General features: G+C 43.3%; 1 protein-coding gene across 1 annotated transcript in view; it reads right to left on the reverse strand.

Annotated features, from left to right (window-relative positions):
* The window catches only part of LOC109937336 (glutamate receptor ionotropic, kainate 4), a 152,845-nt gene extending 147,064 nt beyond the window's left edge, over positions 1-5,781 (reverse strand). The window contains exon 1 of the mRNA XM_048615532.1: positions 5,609-5,781. The gene's annotated coding sequence lies outside the window, so the exon portion shown is untranslated. The remainder of the gene's footprint in view (positions 1-5,608) is intronic.
* Positions 5,782-11,241: the final 5,460 nt, after the last annotated feature.

Here is an 11,241-nt window from a genome sequence, read left to right on the forward strand (position 1 = left end):
TGTTATCTCTGACTCCAGCATCGGCAGTTCTTACTATCTCTTTTGAACTGAGGTGTTGTCTAATGTAAGTTTCACAACCACTGATAGTTTTATGTTTACCATTATTGAGGTTAGCTATCCATTCCAGATTTTTAAACAGTAATGAAATTTAAATTTCACTAGCTACTGTGGTGGGATTTGGACCATCTGTATGGGGGAGATGTAGTGGTAATGTCACTGGATTAATAATCCAGAGTCCCAGGCTAACGATCTGAGGACATGGGTTTGAACCCCACAAAGGCAGATGGATTTGAATTTGACACCAATCTGGTATAACATCTGCGTATTAGCATCTCTGAACAGGTTGATTAGAAAAATAGGTTTAAAAAAAGCTAAACGAATGGCAACTAAGTAAACATTGTTGATTATCATAAAAGTATGGTTCACTGATTTATTTTAGGGAAGGATATCTGCTATGTTTACCTTTCTGGCCAACGTGTGACTCCAGACCCACAGTAATGTGATTGACTTTGAATTAGGGATGAGCCATAAATGCTGATCTAGCTAGGGCAAACACATCCCATGAACACTAAAATAAAACTTGCTTAGTCTCCTACACCATCATGTGATCCTAACCCCTTGGAGAAATGGTGGAAAAAAGATCTTATTGATTCTGGAACAGTTCCTATGGATTTGAGTATAGCTACCCCCTATTTGTGACCCCACTATTTTAAAAAAAATGAAGTGAAGAGAAAACAAGGATTTTTAAACCCATTAGCCTGACGCCAATAGTAGGGAGTCCATTATAAGAGATTTAATAGTAGAGCACTTGGAAAACATAAGAACTAGAAGCACCAGTAGGCAATACAGTTCCTCAAATCTACTCCGCTATTTAATACGATCATCATGATCTCATATGATCTCATCTTGGCTTCAACTCCACTTTCCTGGCCCAGTCTCCCCAGCCCCCTTTAACCCACTCAGAATTTTAAAAATCTGTCTACCTCCTTAACTTTATTCATGTTCCAGCATCCACCACACTCTGGAGTGGTGAATTTCACAGATTCACAGCGCTCTGAGAGAAGTAGTTCCTCCTCATCTTGGTTTGAAATCTGCCATCCTTTAGCCTAAACCAGGGCCTCCCATTCTGGAATGTCCCACATGGGAAAACATCTGCTCCACATCTATTTTGTCAATCCCTTTTTAGTATATTACATACCTCAATTAGATCTGCCGTCATCCTTCTAAACTCCAGTGAGTGTAAGGCCTAACTTGCTCAACCTCTCCTCACAAGACAAGCCTTTCATCTTTGAAAATAATTTAGTGAACCTTCTCTGAACTACCTTCAATGCAAATACATCCTTCCTCAAAACAATATGCAGTACTTATTTCAAGGACTGCAACTTCCCCCCTTCAGTGGTCGAAAATGCTCTTGACTGCATCTCTTGCATTTCCCACAACGCTGCCTTCATATCCCCTCTCCACAACAAAATCAAAGACAGAATCCCCCCTGTCATTACGTATCACCCCACTAGCCTCCGGATTCAACGTATCATTTTCCGCCACTTCCGTCACCTGCAATCTGACCCCAGAGCCAAGGATATATTTGCCTCTGCACCCCTACCTGCATTCCATAGGGACAACTCTCCACAATTCCCTCATCCACTTCACATTCCCCACTAGCCCCACTACCCCCGGCACCTTTCCCTGCAACCGCAGGAAGTGCTACACCTGCCCCTACACCTCCCCCCTCACCTGCATCCAAGGAACCAAAAACACTTCCACATCAGACAGTTGTTCACCTGCACATCCGCTCATGTGGTCTACTGCATCTGCTGCTCCCGATGTGGCCTCCTCTACATCGGTGAGACCAAGTGGAGGCTCAGAGACCGCTTTGAAGAGCACCTGCACTCTGTTCGCGACAAACAACAACACTTTCCAGTCGCAAACCACTTCAACTCCCCCTCCCACTCCCTGGACGATACGTCCACCTGGCAGTGTCACAACGACGCCAGCCGGAAACTGGAGGAGCAGCACCTCATATTCCGCCTTGAAAGCCTACAACCCAATGGTCTCAATGTGGACTTTACTAGTTTCAAAATCTCCCCAGCCCTGGCCTCATCCCATGACCAGCCCTCCCGCTCATTCCCGCCTCCTTGACCTGACACAACCTGTCTGTCTTCTCTCTCACCTACCCGCTCCTCCCACTTCACTGACCAATCCCCTCCACTGCCTACCTGCACTCACCTATCACCATCCCATCTACCTTCCCCAGCCTACCCCTCCTCTCTCTATTTATTTCAAAGCTCCCTTCCCCCTCCCCCATTTCTGAAGGAGGGTCCCGACCCAAAACGTCAGCTTTCTTGCTCCTCTGATCCTGCCTGGCCCGCTGTGTTCCTCCAGCTCCACACTGTGTTATCTCTGACTCCAGCATCAGCAGTTCTTACTATCTCTGATGCAGTACTTCAGGTGTGGTCTCATCAATGCCTTGTACAATTGCAACATTTCCCTGCATTTATACTCTATTCTTTTAGCAACAAATATCAAAAATTCATTTGCCTTCTTTATTACCTTCTGTACCTGCAATACTAACTTTCTGTGTTTCATTCATGAAGACACTTATTGAGATGAGAATCATTCCAGTTCCTTAATTTATTGGAGAGAAATACAAGCAAACTTTCAAGTTCCTGTCCATGCAGACAATAAGTTGCCTTTTTATTCTTCCAACTAAAACGGATAACCTCATACTTATTCATGTTAAACTCTGTCTGCTAAATTTTAGCCCATTCACCTGACCTATCCATATCCATATACAAATATCATATCTTTTATTGCCACTTACTTTCCCAACTATTTTAGTGTCACCTGCAGATTTGGCTGCAGTGCTTTCTATTCAGCATCATGTCATTGATATAACTTGTAAATTGTTGGGGCCCGAGGACCGAACCCCTGTGGCACCACACTAGATACAGCTTGCTGATGAGTAAAAGACTTATTTATATCGATTCTCTGTTTCCTGCTGGTTAGCCAATTGTCTATCCAGTTAATAAATTACATCTATTGCTGTATGATCTTACCTACCTTGTGTACTAACCTTTTACGTAGCACCTTATCCAATGCTTTCTGAACGTTCAAATATACAACTCAAATAACTCAATGGATCCCCATTCTCCAGTTCACTTGTTTATTCTTCAAAGAATTCTAGTGAATTAATCAAATATGATTTCCATTTATAAAACTGTGCTGATTCTGACAGATTGTGTCTTGACTTTCCAAATGTCCAGTTACTAGTTCCTTAATAATGGATTCCAACAATTTCTCAATGACAGATGTTGAACAATCTGGCCTATTGTTTGAGTTCTGAAGAGGAGTCACTGGACCTGAATGTTAACTCTGCGTTCTCTCCACAGATGCTGCCATACCTGCTGAGTTTTCCCAGAAATTTCTAATTTTGGTCGACAACAGCAGGCCAGAAGCTAGCAATAACTGTGGTTAGAAACTCACCTCCTGACTGCTCAACACCTGTCCACCATCTACAAGCCACAAGTCAGGAGTGTGATGGAACACTCCTTATTTGCCTGGATGAGTGTCGCCCCAACAGCACTCAAGAAGCTTTACATCATCCAGGACAAAGCAGCCTGCTTGATTGGCACTGCATCCACAAGTATCCTCCCTACACTACCGATGCTCAGTAGCAGCAGTGTGTACCACCTACAAGATGCACTGCAGAAAGATCCTCAGGCAACACCTTCCAAACCCACAACCACTTCGATCTAGAAGGACAGGGGCAGCAGATATATGGGAAAACCACCACCTCCAATTTCCCCTCCAAGCCACTCACCGTCCTGAATTGGAAATATATTGCCATTCCTTCACTGTCGCTGGGTCAAAATCCTAGAATTCCCTCCCTAATAGCATTGTGGGTCAACTCACAGCAGTTGAACTGCAGCGGTTGAAGAAGACAGCTCACCACCACCTTCTCAAGGGCAACTTGGGATGGGTAAGAAATTCTGACCCAGCCAGCGATGTCCACATTCCACACATGAATAAGAAAAGACTTTCCTACTTTCTGCCTCCCTGCCTTTTTGAATAACAGTGTTACATTGGCATTTCTTCAATCCACTGGAAGGTTTCCAGAATCCAGAGAATTGTGGAACATTATAATCAGTACTTCTGCTATCTCTGCTGCTACATCCTTTAAGGCCCTAGGATGTAGGCTATCAGGCCCTGGGAATTTGTCTGCTTTTGATCCCAATAGTTTGTGCAGTACTTTTCCCCTAGTGATTGTCTTAAATTCCTGCTTTGCTCCAATGTCCATCAACATTACCTGATAGTATTGCGATGGTCCAGTGTCCTCCACCATGAAAACTGAGGCAAAATATTGATTTAGTGTCTGCCATTTCTATGTTCCCCGCTATCAACTCCCAGTCTCATCTAAGGGACTAGTATTCACTTTTTGACTACTTTTAGCTCCTCGATTTTCTTTTACATACTCACTATTACAGCTATTTACAGCTGTTTTTATTCGGTCATTAGCATTATGTGAAGTAAACAAATAATTCTATAACTAAGGAAAAGCCCAAATTCGAAACTGTTGGGTCAAACATTTTAACGTTGGACAGTTCAAATGTGAACCAGACGATGGAGGAGAGGTGCCAAGGCCACCAGGCTTTTACCAGGTGAAATAATGAGGTCTTTCTTATTGCCATCCCACAATATCCGTTCGGATCTTAAAACTCATTCTGTTCTCAAACAATGCCCATATTAGTGCATGGGTATTATCGCTTTACGTTTTAAAATTCTGTTCTTTTGTATATGTTGGAATTTATTGACAAATGATTTTTTTGAAAAGGTAGGAGTGAAGCCAATAATCACATTTGAGAATGTTCATGAAATATCTAACGATAAAGGCCCTTTGCAGCTGAATGTCATCAATTTGTAAAACTGGAATTCGGCTCTGACAGCGGAGATGACGGCGAAATGTGGCGCTGATTTATTCAGATACTATCAGTTTGCGATTCTCATTTTAATTCCGTGAAGCATGGAATTGCTCATTTCGTGCGAGTGCAGTCAGGCGAAGAACACTTGACATGAAAGGGTCATACCCTTGAACTGCTTGAAAATACCTGGCGCTATTTGCACATTCTCCCTGATTCTGCGTGGATTTCCTCCGGGTGCTCCGGTTTCCTCCCACTGTCCAAAGATGTGCAGGTTAGGTGGATTGGCCATTCTAAATTGCCCATAGTGTTCAGGGATGCGTAGATTAGGTAGGTTAAAGGGGGATGGGTCTGGGTGGGATGATCTCAGGGTCAGTGTGGACTTGTTGGGCCGAAGGGCCTGTTTCCGCACTGTAGGGATTCAATGGATTTCCCATCGAAACCGGGCAGAATGCGTGCACAGATTTTAATCCAGCCCCTGCAAAAAGGGATTATTTTGAACGTTTGAATACTATGTGCCAGAAAATTATGAATTTGTGGATGTTATTACAGTTCATTTCATTTAAAAATATAAAGTCAGGGCCTCGAACGCACATTTCTTTCAATTAACACAAAAGACAACAGAATTGGACACTTATTCAGATAAATGTAAAGAGAAATTGGAGACGCCAATCCGCAGTAAATTCACTTACCCTTCGTCTGTTAATAGAAATATGAATCCGCTGCCTGAACTTCTATCCAATGGTTAATAAATGCAACAGTTAATCATAATTCAAGGATTTGCTTCCGCTCTTGCGCATGAAAACGAATCAAGGAAAAACAGTTGCAACACAACAAATGTTTAGAAAAAAAGACGGAGCTGCAATTTATGTAAAATATTCAATCCAAAATAGCAGACCAGAAAGAAAACAGCGCGTCCAGCTTGAGAACCGTATCCAGCGGTCGTCGTTCAAAATCACGAAATAATTCGAGAGAGATTTGGACAAAGGCTAGCACACTGCCGCCTAGCGCTAGCCCCAGGAAGGACACCGAGGGACAGGCGCTGCTCATTTTCCTAAACAGAACCGAATAGACCGTCGCACGTACGCGCATCGCGGCGAGAAAGCAACCGGGATCCCGGGAGCGAGCACAGAACAACAACAGGAGATGGAGCAGATTGCAGATCGGGGGTGGTATATGGGGAGAGAATGGAGTATGAGAGTGTATATCACGAAAATGTTTAAAATCCGAGGGCTCAAAGAAACATTCATGATGGTGAAACGATTTATCTAGTGGTCAGGATCCGGCGCTCTCACCGCCGCGGCCCGGGTTCGTTTCCCGGTCAGGGCGGCACAGTGGTTCAGTGGTTAGCACTGCTGCCTCAGCGCCAGCGACCCGGGTTCGATTCTACTCTCAGGCTAAATTGCCCGTAGTGTTCCGGGATATGTAAATTAGGGTTATAGGGGGATGGGCTTGGGTGGGATCTTCTGAGGGTTGTTTTGGACTTGTTGGGTCGAAAGGCCTGTTTCTACACTGTACAGATTCTATGAATGCGAGTGTGCAAGGTCACAATGTAAAGTGGATTGAAGGAAAGCCTTAGAAGTGCATCTGGTCTATGCAGGTTGTATAAGAAAACTGTCCGATTTGCTGTGCTTTTCCTTCGGCCCATCGAGTCTGCACCATTCAGCAAACATCTATCTATTAGAATCACGTTTCCCAGCACCTGGCCTGTATATTATGACGTTTCAAATGCTCATCTAAACAGTACTTAAATGTATTGACAGTTCCCTTTTAGGCAGTTACTTCCAGATACTCAACCTTTTGGATGAAAAAAGTCTTTCGTGAAATCCCCTGTAAATCTTCTGTTCCTTGCCTTAAAACTGTGCCACCTGGTTATTTGCCTCGCCACAAAAGGGAAAAGTTTCTCCTTATCTACTCAGTCTACGCTCCTCAGAACTTCGTACACCTCAATAAGGTTCACCCCTTCACCCACTTTTGCTGTTTGGAAAACAACCTCAGCCTATTCTGAGGAAGGGTCAGCAGACCTGACAGTTAACTCTGAGTTCTCATCACAGATGCTGCCAGACCCACTGAGCTTTTCGAGCAATTTCCGCTTTTGTTTCTGATTTACAGTATCCGCAGTTCTTTCGCCTTATATTCGCTTCTCTTCATGGCTGAATCAGTCCAGCCCAGGCAATGTCTTGGTAGAATCTCCTCTCCACCCTCTCTCGTGCAATCATAGAACATAGAACATAGAACATTACAGCGCAGTACAGGCCCTTCGGCCCTCGATGTTGCGCTGACCTGTGAAACCAATCTGAAGCCCATCTAACCTAAACTATTCCATTATCATCCATATGTTTATCCAATGACCATTTAAATGCCCTTAAAGTGGGCGAATCTACTATTTTTGCAGGCAGGGCATTCCACGCCCTTACTACTCTCTGAGTACCCTTCCGAAAGCATGGTGACCAGAACTTCATACAGTACTCCAGCTGTGGCCTCACTAACATTATATACAGCTCCAACGTAGCCTCTCTGCTCTTGTATTCAATACATAAGACATTAAGAAGTAGGAGATGAGAAAGGCCATTCAGTCCATTATGCCTACTCCATCATTCAATGAGAACATGGCTGATTTGATAATCACCAATTCCACTTTTGTGCCTTTTTCCCATAACCCTTGATTTCCTTACTGATTAAAAATTTGTCTCTCCCAACCTTGAATATACTTAATGACTCAGTCTCAACAGCTCTCTGTAATAAAGAATTCCGCAGATTCACTATCCTCAGAGACAAGAAATTTCCCTTCATCTCGATCTAAATGTGCCATCCTTTATTCTGAGATAATGTCCTCTGGTCTTAAGCTGTTCAACAAGGAAAACAACCTTACCCCATCCACCCTGTCAAGCCCCCCAAAAATCTGTTTCAATAAGGTTGGCAATTATCCTTCTGAGCCCCAATGAGTACAGGCCCATGTACTGAACCTCCCCACATAAGACAATACTCCCTAGCCGGTATCAGTCCAGGTAACCTTCTCTAGACTGCCTCCAGTGTCAGAATTCCTTTCCTTAGATAAAGGACCTAAAACTGTTCACAATATTCCAGCCGTGGTGTGACTAATGCCTTGTATAGTGTTATGGCCAGGGATAGCAAGCCAAACCAAATCAGCCTTACCAACACTGGGTTCACAACAGTGAAATTAAAAAAAATTGAATGACTCTGAAAATTTGCACAAGTAACAGATCTTGGAAACTAAGTTTATAAAAAATTATCTACCTGTCTTGCTGCTTTCCAAAACCTATAGAAATTCACACCCAGGTCCCTTTGATCCTCTGCGCATCCTAGGTCCTACCATTCAATGTGTACTCCCTTGCCTTGTTAATCCTCCCAAATCCATCGCCTCATACTTTTCAGGATCAAATTCCATTTGCCACTATTCACTCCATCTGGCCAGGCCACCTACAAGATCCAACAGTCTCAGGGTTTCCTCTTTGCTACATACTACATCACAAATTTTCATATCATCTGCAAACCTATTGATTATACTGCCTAAACTGTTCCATTCAAGGCAACATTCTGACAAGTTTCCTCTGCATCCCCTCTAGTGCAATCACATCCTTCCTATAGTATGGTGACCACAACTGCACATAGTACTCTAGCTGTAGCCTCACCAAGGTCCTGTACAAATCCAAAAAAAATCCCTGCGCTGATAATCTATACCCTGACTGATAAAGACAAGTGTCCCAGATACCTTTTTAGCTGCCCTACCAACCTGCCCCGCACTATAGGAATCAGTTAGATCTGACATCAAGTTCCATAGAGCCTTCCTTAGCATAAAAGAGTTAAATTTTTTTATCTGCACTTTTAAGTGGCAAATTTGTAGACTGATGAATGAAATAACTTAAAATCAAATAAATTTATCAAAAAGGAAAATGTAACATTCTACTCTAGTACTTCTTGTAGTGGATCCTCCAAGAGTGGAGTGTGAATCTGCAGGAAGTGGTGAGGGAACATACAGGAGGGGAAATCTACTTGATTTCATCCTTACCAATGTACCTGTCCTACCTGCAGATACTCTTCTCTATAACAGTAATGAGAGGGTCCCACTCATCCCGTCCAAATACTTGTCCAGATGGGATGGATTCAGAACAAATCAACAATTTAAAAACAGTAGCCATGAATTTTTTTGGGGTAGCAACAGAACTATATTCAACTACAATCTGTAAATTCATGGCCGGCGAAGATCTTGTTGAGTGGTAGAGCAACCCAATGGCCTCCTTCTCTTCATAACACTTATATCCATACATTTCCCCTCTATACCATTAACGCCAAGTTGGGGTTCAATCCAGGCTCTGTGAAAAGTACAATAAAACCAATTATACAATGTACAATGGAGAGCATGCTAGGAGCAACATTTGGAGATAACTGACAATAAGATACCAACTTGGTAAAGTTAGAATACAGATTGAGTGAAAACTAAACAGTGGAAACAACACGCAATAAGCAGAGTTAAGTATTTTTGCAGCCAATGAATCAGATCTAAACTCTGCAGTCCTGCCACATCTGGTTGTGGATGGTGATGGACAATTCAATAACTGAAGGAGAAGCGTCCACAAATATCTCCGTCCTCAAAAATGGGGCAGCCCAACTCATCGGTGCAAAGTCAGCCAGAAGTGCCAAGTGGATGATCTAATTCAGCCTTCTCTAGAGATCCTCCGTATCATAGATGTCAATCTTCAAACAATTTGATTCACTCCATTTGATATCAAGAAGTGGTTGAAGGTACTGGATACTGTCAGTGGGCTCAGACAATATTCTTTCATCAGTACTGAAGACTTGTGCTCCAGCTCAAACCTTCACCAAGCCAGGATGCTCCACTGCAGTGACAACACTGGCATCAAAACAAAAATGTGGAAATTTGATAACAAGTGCCCTGTGCACAGAAGTTAGGATGAATTCAATGCAGCCAATTAATAGCAATGAAACTGTCCCCACCAGTATTGCATCCTAGTGTAATACAGTGACAGACCTGTGTTAGGGTTAGTATTATTGTTAAGGTTAGGATTTACGGTTAGGGTTATGGTTGGGTCAGTGTTAGGGTTAATTTTAGCTTTAGGGTCGGGCTTCAGGCTAGAGTTAGGGTCATGGCTAGTGTTAAGGTGAGTGTGGGTTAGTGTTAGCATTGGGGTCAGGGCCAGGGTCAGTGTCACAGTCAGGGTTAGCATCAGTGTCAGGGTCAGAGCCTGGGCTAGGGTTAGTGTTAGGTTTCAGGTTGGCATTAGGGTGAGAGTTATTATTAGAGTTAAGGCTAGGGTTAGGGCTAGGATTTGGATTAGGGTTAGGGTGTGTGTTAGGATTAAGGTTAAGGTTAAGGTTAAGCCTAGGGTTAGGCTGAAGGGTGGGGTTAGGGGTATGTTTACGTTTAATGTTAGGGTTAGGGTTAATGATAGGTTTATGGTTAGGCTTCAGGCTAGGGCTAAGTTCATGGCTATTTTTAAGGTGAGTGTAGGGTTAGAGGCAGTGTTAGGTTCAGGTATAGGCTTGTGGTTAGTGTTCGCAGCAGGGTTAGGATTAGACTTACCGTTAGGGTTATTAGGTTAGGGTTTACAGTTAGAGTTATGGTTGGGTAATTGTTAGGATTAATGTTAGGTGTTGGGTTAGGCTTCAGGCCAGAGTTAGGTTCATGGCTGGTGTTTGGGTGAGTATCGGGTTAGCGGTAGTGTTAAGGTCAGTTTTAGAGCTAGGATTAGGGTTTGGGCTCGGGGTGGGTTAGGTGAGGGTTAGGGTTAGGTTTAGGGTTAGGTTTCGGGTTAGGGTTAGGATGAGTGTTAGGATTAGAGTTAGGGTTAGGGTTACGGTTAACGTTAGGGCTCAGGCTTGGTTTAGGGTTAGAGTTAGTGTGAAGGTGAGGGTTAGGGTGATGGATAAGGTTAGGATGAGGGTTCGTGTTAAGGCCAGGGTAGTGGTTAGCGTTCGGGTTTCGTTTAGGCTTATGGTCAGGGTTTGTATTAGTGTTAGGGTTAGTGCTGTGATAGGATTAGTGTTTGGGCTAGGATTAAGTTTACGCTTATGGCTAATGTCAGGGTTAAGGTTAGGGTCAGGTTTAGGGCTAGGGTTAGGTCTAATTTTATGGTTAGAGATGGGGATATGGTTAGGGTTTGGGTTAGTGTTAAATTTAAGGTTAGAGTTATTGTTGGCTTTAGGGTTGGGATTCAAGCGTGAGTTAGGGTTAGGGTGAGTGTAAGGTTAGTTTAAGAGTTAGGGTGAGATATAGGGCTTGGTTAGTGTTAGGGTGAGTGTTAGGTTAGTTTAAGCGTTAGGGTGAGATATAGGGCTTGGTTAG

The sequence above is a fragment of the Rhincodon typus genome, chromosome 32 (assembly GCF_021869965.1).
Source record: "Rhincodon typus isolate 14 chromosome 32, sRhiTyp1.1, whole genome shotgun sequence".
NCBI lineage: Eukaryota > Metazoa > Chordata > Chondrichthyes > Orectolobiformes > Rhincodontidae > Rhincodon > Rhincodon typus.